Raw genomic sequence first — 7,458 nt, forward strand, 5'->3', positions numbered from 1 at the left:
CCCTTCTAAACCCAGCATTTGGTTTTTTATTAATATTAAATTTTATATTCAGCTTCCCAAAGATAAGGTTGTACCTCTAATAGCAAATCAATCACACAAAAACTATGCTGTCAGATCCAGTTGAAGCCTGCAGTGATGTAACAGGATGTAAGCCCTGGTGGATGTTGAAGAAATTTCTTAGCCTGTGTAAAAGGAGCACAGACAGTGTGGGAAAGGCTGAGTCTGACCTCTACTAACTCCACAAAGGAGAATTATCCCCATCAATAACATCCAGAATATAAGACCCATCCCTTGGTCAGACAGGGTCCCCCAAGCTGCTACACCTACTGCCTCTGCTTACTGGGTCTGCTATTCATTGCAAACGACTGCACAGACCAGACTTGACCTCTTTTTACTCATAGTTATGGGGCTTATGGGGGAAGCAGGTTGTTGGGGTTGGGGCACAGTGGAAGTCTAGTTCAAGAAATAATCGTCTAAAGCCCAGTTAACAGCAGGACGCTCCACTAATTCAGACAGCTTCTCAGCCAACAAGATGCAATACCTTAGTTCAGGCAGCTTCTCATCCAACAAGATGCAATGTGCAGGCAGCTTCTCATCCAGCAAGATAGCTCTGGTACTGTACCCTCTGTCCCCAAAGATGCTCTGCTTTCTCTGCTACTTCTTTCCTGGCATTGAGGTTCCCAAATCAAGGGCTGTGGCCATGACTTCCATCAGGCTGTGTCTCACCAATGTCTCTATAGTCTGGTTAACGCTCTCTCTTATGTTGGCCTCACAGCTGTTGATGTTGTTGAAGACACTGACCAACAGGGAGTCACGTTTCTGCAACTGAGGCATCTGGCGACCATATAAACAGGTGAGCTAAGGATGCCAAGTAGGACCTCAGAGATTTTACTTACATGTTCCCACCTCTCCAGCTATTAGACCGGCTTAGGTCTAAGGCAAAGAATAGATAAAAAATTTATTCTTAAAAATCCTAACACCACATTTGGAAGGAGTTCCTAGCTGGCAAATAGTGCTCAACTACTTGCGGAAAGACTGGCAGTTCAAACCCTTCCAGGAGCACTTTTGAAGGTCAGGCCTGGTTATCTACTTCTGAAGAATCACAATCTCAATTACTCTGTGGATATGCAGGTGTACACCGAGCACTGACTAGGGTTTTAAAAGCTTGTGCTTAGTCATCTAGGATGCAGTTATTGGTCTTGCCTCATCTGGAGCAAAAAAAGAATGAGGAAAATCAGAATATTAGACCAAAGGACGCAACCCTGAGATCAGAAGAGTTAGATGGGGCCCACTACCACTGCTGACTGCTCTGCATGGGGTTATTGTAGGAGGCCCTGGTCACAGCGGGAGGAAAGGTGGAACAAATCTGAGAACTGTGAAAAAGACCAAGCTTACTGCTCTGGTATAGACTGATAGGACTTCAGAGACTAATGCCTCAAACCTGAAATTTAAATTACCCTTGTAATTCAGCTTACTGCCCAGCAGTAGACAGGTCTGGAAGGTGAACAGTAACACTGTCTCTGACACTCCCATCCCAATTATCCCAGTCTCTGAATCCATCCACCTCATAGAGGGTGTTCCCCTCCTGCGCTCTCCCTCCACCCTCCCATGCATGATGTCCTTCTCCAAGGACCGGTCTCTCCTCACATGTCCAGAGTATGTTAGACGGAGCCTCAGAATCCTTGCCTCCAAGGAGCCACCCGGTTTAACCCTCTCCAGGACAAATCTGTTTGTTTTCCTAGCAGTCCATGGTATTCTCAATACTCTTCTCCAGCACCACAGCTCAAAGGCATCAATTCTCCTTCCATCCTCCTTGGTCATTGTCCAACTCTCTGATGCATAACAAGTGATTGTGAAGACCGTGGCCTGTATCAGACGCACCTTAGTCTCCAGAGAGACACCATTGCTCTTCAGCACCATGGAGAGGTCCCTAACAGCAGACTTTCCCATGGCAATGCACTTTTTAATTTCCTGGCTGCTGGTCCCAAGACTGTTGACTGTGGAGTCAAGCAAACTAAAGCTGTGTACAATCTCAATCTCTTCACCATCCATCCTGATGCTGCCAATTGGTCCAGTGGTGAGAATCTTTGTCTTCTTGACATTGAGCCTCAATCCATATTGCAGGCTGCAGTCCTTGACACTCTGCAGCAGGCGCTTCAGGTCCTCCTCAATTTCAGCAAGCAGGGTTGTGTCATCCGCATAACGCAGATTGTTGATAAATCGTCCACCAATCCTGACCCCACATTTCTCCTCATAGAGCCCAGCCTCCCGGAGAATCTGTTCTGCATATAGGTTGAAAAGGTGTGGAGATAGGATGCATCCCTGGCCCTTCCCAATTTTGAACCATGCAGTGTTCCCTTGCTCTGTTCTGACGACTGCCTCCTGGTTTTCTTCATTCTGTTTTGTTCCAGGTAGGGAGAGATCTTAAGTTACACCTTAGACAGCTGCTTATGAGTTTTTAAGACTCTGGTTGCTACTGACCAAAGTAGGATTCAGACCATATTGTTCATGGACTGTGTCACTTCAGTGGGCTTTGGTGAAGGAAAGGCTTTTGACAAAAGTGCTGGAAGTCCGTTTGAGGGGTTACAGGTGGGAAAGAAGGAGCTTTGAACTTTATGGCTTGATGTGTTAAAAAATCAGTTCAATATTGACTGTAGACCTAAGATTTAAAATGTCAAAGCTGAAACTATGAAACTTCTAGGAGATGAACTTGTGACCTTAGGGTAAGCAGAGATTTCTTTGAGTAAATGAACCATAAAAGAAAATAATTGATGAAAAGAATCTCAGTGAAGTCAAGGCCCTCAGGTCAGTCCTGGAATACCCACTGTCTGTCATCCTTCAGAATGACCTTGACCCTGGTTCTAGACAGAAACACAACATCTCAGCATCCTGACCTCTCTCAGGTTGTTTTATGTTCCCCTGTTCCTGCCTCTGTCTGGAGGTGGGGGCTGGTGGGGGTTGCTGGGGGCTGGGACTTAAGCTCCTCCAAGGCACAACCCAGTACCTAGACTCTCTGTTCCCCCTGATTTTCTCACCTCTCCTCCTCTCTCTTTGTCTCTCTTGGTGGGGACTGATAAGGTGATCACCTACATGTCTGAGTATTCGTTCTTCCAAGTCTGTTGTTTATGCAGTGGAACCAGCTTGGGGACTTCTTTTGCTCTACTGTGTCCTGAGACAGTGATTAGAGAAAGGGGATAACAAGATAATAGGAAGAGTGTGTGTGTGTGAGAGAGAGAGATCGTCCTGTGCTATTTTTCTAAGACGTTCTCCTATTATAAATATCATTTGGAAGGAGAAGGATGCAAGTCAGTAAACAGTCTAGCCTAGGGATCAGTCATGGGGCCCTGGGCCATGCTGAGTCAGAAGGATATATAGTACGTGGAGGAGATCGGAGATGAGGACAGGGCTTGAGACAGTCGGAGAGGGCAAGAGAAACAAGGTGTCCAGCTTGGGGCTGGAGCGTAGGTTTAGTCAGAAGTGCCTGTGGACCCCGGAATGTGGATGGAAAGCAACATTGGGAGACCTGGAGATTAGGAGGATCGGAAGTCAACAGAGGCGACAGTCTTACTGTCCCCTTGGTGTGTACACTGACACGGCAGCAGGATCTTCTCCTGTCACCATGATTGGCCAGAGTGAAGCTCTAGGGTTACCCAGACCTGTAACCTCTAAGCTCTTCAAGTCCCAGGAACAAGCTGGGCAGCTGACTCGGAGTCACCACAGTCCATCCCAGGGCTTTGTTCTTCGTGATTCTTCATCTGGGATCTTTTGGAAAAGGATCACATGAGCTACCTTGAGCCCAACGCAGGGAGGTGTGTGTCACTGGCCACATCCCATTTGTTGTCTGTCTCCTTTAAAATATCAATTCCACAAGCCCTGGGACTTTGGGGTTTTACTCCTCTGTCCTTTGTACCTTATGGCCATACGGTCAGAGTCCGTTGAATGAACTGGTCCCTATTTAGGGAACCTGCATACAGGTTCATGTCATGTATAAACCATCAGGCAGAGGAAAACCAGCACAAAGACCAGCCAAAAGGACATTCAACCCTCCATCAGAAAGGCCCATGAGCCTCCCAGGAGTGTCTGGTTGCTTGTGCTGACCATGCTGGGGCCAACAGGAGATTTAGCGGAACCCTATAGAAGGGGACTTGCATCAAAGCTGAGCTGAACAAATGTTTGGTGAGGACTGACAGGAAATCGGAATCCTTATGCATTGCTGGTGGAAATATAAAATGAAACAGCCATTCATTGAGGAAAACAATATGGAAATTCCTTAAAAAACCCATCAAGTTAGAACTAACATATGATTCACCTAGGTAAATACCCAGGAGTCCTGGTGGTACAGTGATTAAGTAGTTGACTGCCAGTGGAGAGTTTAGAATCCACCAACCACTCATCTGGAGACAGACAGCAGTCAGTCTGAAAGTGCTGTGGGTAAATGTATCCAAAGGCTTGAGTGCAGAGACTTGTAAACCAGTGTTTGCAGCAGCTCTGTTCACAACAGCCAAAAAGTAGAAACAGCCTACATGCCCATGAACAGAGGACTACAGCTTGTCCATTAGAAGAAGCCTTGATCATACTGCAATGTGGAGGGAACCTGAGGTAAGATAAATACCAGCTAACCTGACTTCCGTAAAAAGGCAAGTAAAGACAAATCTGTGGACTAAAGTTTATTAAGATTATAAGGGGTGGGGTGGGAGAAAGGGGCTAATAGTGATGAAGAAGTTACCTCACAAAACAACCATGAGATATCATCTCACCCCAGTCAGAATAGCGAAATTTAACAGAACAGCAAGCAACAAATGCTGGTGAGGTTGTGGAGAAACAGGAACCCTTATTCACTGTTGGCGGGAGTGTAAAATGGTGCAACCACTGTGGAAGGCCGTGTGGCGCTTTCTCAAAAAGTTGCAAATAGAGATACCATTTGACCCAGCAATTCCACTACTGGGAATATATCCCAAAGAGACCATAAATGACATCCAAGCAGATATATGCAACCATGTTTATCACAGCTTTGTTCACAACAGCAAACTCCTGACCTTCAGAAAACTGCCTCTACTCCGACCGTGCTATCTCTCATTTCCAGATGCTGGATTGGGAGTTGCTGGTCCTGGGGAGGCTCCAGTGGGACATAGCTGCTGTGATTGCTCATGACTTCTTGCCTCTGATTCTGCGCCGGATTTCTCTGCCCATGGATGGGGAAGAGTTGGTCAGAAAGCACACCCAGACCTTTTTAGCTCTTTGTGCCACAGATGACACCTTTGCCAGGCATCCATCATCCGTGATCACCACGGGCAGCGTTGGGGCTGCAGTGCAAGGTCAGGGTGCCACTTCCATGTCCACGGTGAGCTCACGGAGGTGCTGGCAGGGATCACAGGCACTGAAGTGGACTGCCTGCGGGCCTGCCAGGAACAGGTCGAGACAGCCCTCGGGGAGATCCTCGGGGGCACCAGGACCAACTCCAGTCCAGTTCCCAAAGCCCTCCGGGGCTCCAGCAACCTGGAATCCGGCCAGACCAGCACTCCTACAGACGTTACAGCCTGTAGCCTTGGAGAGGCCCCCTCAAGTGACCATCAAGAGCAGAGGAGGGGACACTGACCCCCCATCTCTGCCCTGTAAGAATGAGCCACTACTTCTAAAGCCTAAGGGGGCTCCTAGTTCACCCCTCTTCCAGCCTAAAGGGCCTGGTCCTACCTGTCCCTGCACTGTGCACTAAGGGACGGGGCTGAGCTGTGTTTGGGTGGCTGGTCAAGCTCCTCTTTCCCCCCTCCCCCCCGTATCTGAAAAACTCCTCTCACAGCTCTAGCAAAGGGTGGTCCGGGCTGATGAGAGACCAGATTGAAGCACGTCAAATACAAACACCAGCATTCCTTATCGAGGTCCCTTTCTCTCTGGGGCTTTCATGTTCTAGACTGCCAAAATGCCTCAGTGCCTTCTAAAGGGTATTGCATTTGGATTGGGGTCCTTCTGAAGATGGGATTTCAGACATCCTGATAGACACATGTGAGAGGAAACAGTCTGTACTGCTCCTCTCACTACACTTTGGAAGCATCTGTATAATCCATGCTCATAGCAGCTCCTAGAGAGAAAGGCCTAGGCCTTGGGCAGAGGGGCCAAGAACCAACAAATTCCTCCTTGCTTTGCCTTTCCATTCAGCTTCTCCAGTGTGGTTGAGGGGAGTCACTGCTGAAAGAAGAGGTGGTTTTATTAATTGCTTTGAGTACAACTGTGAGGAGGGTGTAGTGGGGCCTGCCTACGAGTGGTGGTGACCCTGGTGGTTGCTGTATCCCTCCCTTCTGCTACTGGCTGGAGCATCTTTGTGGCCAAGGAGCTGCTATAGCCTGGGGTGGGGCCAAGCCCCCCTGTCCCCTTGGTCCTCTGCCTGAAGACGAGGCAGGGATGCCCTGAAGCACAAGAGCCCCCTGCAATGGAGAGGGAGGCAAGTCCTTTTAACACACAGGTCTCTCCCTTACGGCCACAAAGTGTAGGCTGGTAGCCCAGAACTATCATGCTTTATATTAATAAATATTCTGGAATAAAGCTAAAAAAAGAAAAGAAAAAAGATTTACATTTTAGCAATACTCTTCCCACTCCCTCACCCCTGTGATTATCATTATTATTGATCCTTCTGTCTTCCTGCCTTCAGAGTTTTATCCCTGGCCAGATGCTGGGGATAAATGAAATCTTACTTGGCTTATTGTTGTAAGGACTGAATGCCTCTTTGGTGTTATTGTTTACCTGGCCTGTTAATTATTTGTCGGAAGTTGAACTACAGGTGTTATTTAGTTCCAGGCTTGATGAGTGACCAAAGCCCATAGACTTGGGGGTTCCACCAATCTCTACGAAACCAGCAAGTCTGGCCAATTTTATGACTGTTTTGTTCCACACTTTTCTCCCTCTCTTTCCAGAACCGTCCACTGTGAAACCTGTTAGCAGGATACTCAGGCACCATCTAGTTCTTTCTGTGAGTTTTTAATTTCTTCACTCCTCTGGACAGAGGAGAACCAATAGCTGTATCTCAGATGGCTGCTTGAAGCTTTTAAGACCCCAATTGATTCTCACCAAATATGCCAGTTGACCTTGATGTTCCCTAAGACTGTGATCCAGCAACTCATTCTCTGTTGTCAACCGAGGGTAAATAATTAATAACGAGAAAGGACACTAAGAATGCAGGAGAAAACAGAGGTAAAACGGGGTGAGCAGCTTGAACAACTAAAGCACTGAACCCAGTTTCCCTGTGCCATTATTGAAAATTGCCAGGAATCAAATCACAGAGAGAATTCTATGCAGATGAAGCTAAGCAATTTCTATTGAAAACCTTATGCTTGACTCAGGAGGGAGGGGTTAGCAAATACAATACAAGAATTGTCACTGACAAAGAAGATTAATCAGAACTGGCTTTGACAAGCACTGTGGCATTTGGACAAGAACAAACTGGGAGGAGGGTAGAGAGAATAGTGC

At 47.3% G+C, this 7,458-nt stretch overlaps 1 pseudogene; it reads left to right on the top strand.

Annotated features, from left to right (window-relative positions):
• Positions 1-5,595, top strand: part of LOC102856898 — a 69,278-nt pseudogene extending 63,683 nt beyond the window's left edge.
• The last annotated feature ends 1,863 nt before the right edge of the window (positions 5,596-7,458 follow it).

The sequence above is a fragment of the Elephantulus edwardii genome, unplaced genomic scaffold (assembly GCF_000299155.1).
Source record: "Elephantulus edwardii isolate Elephantulus edwardi_28Jun2011 unplaced genomic scaffold, EleEdw1.0 scaffold00126, whole genome shotgun sequence".
Classification (NCBI taxonomy): domain Eukaryota; kingdom Metazoa; phylum Chordata; class Mammalia; order Macroscelidea; family Macroscelididae; genus Elephantulus; species Elephantulus edwardii.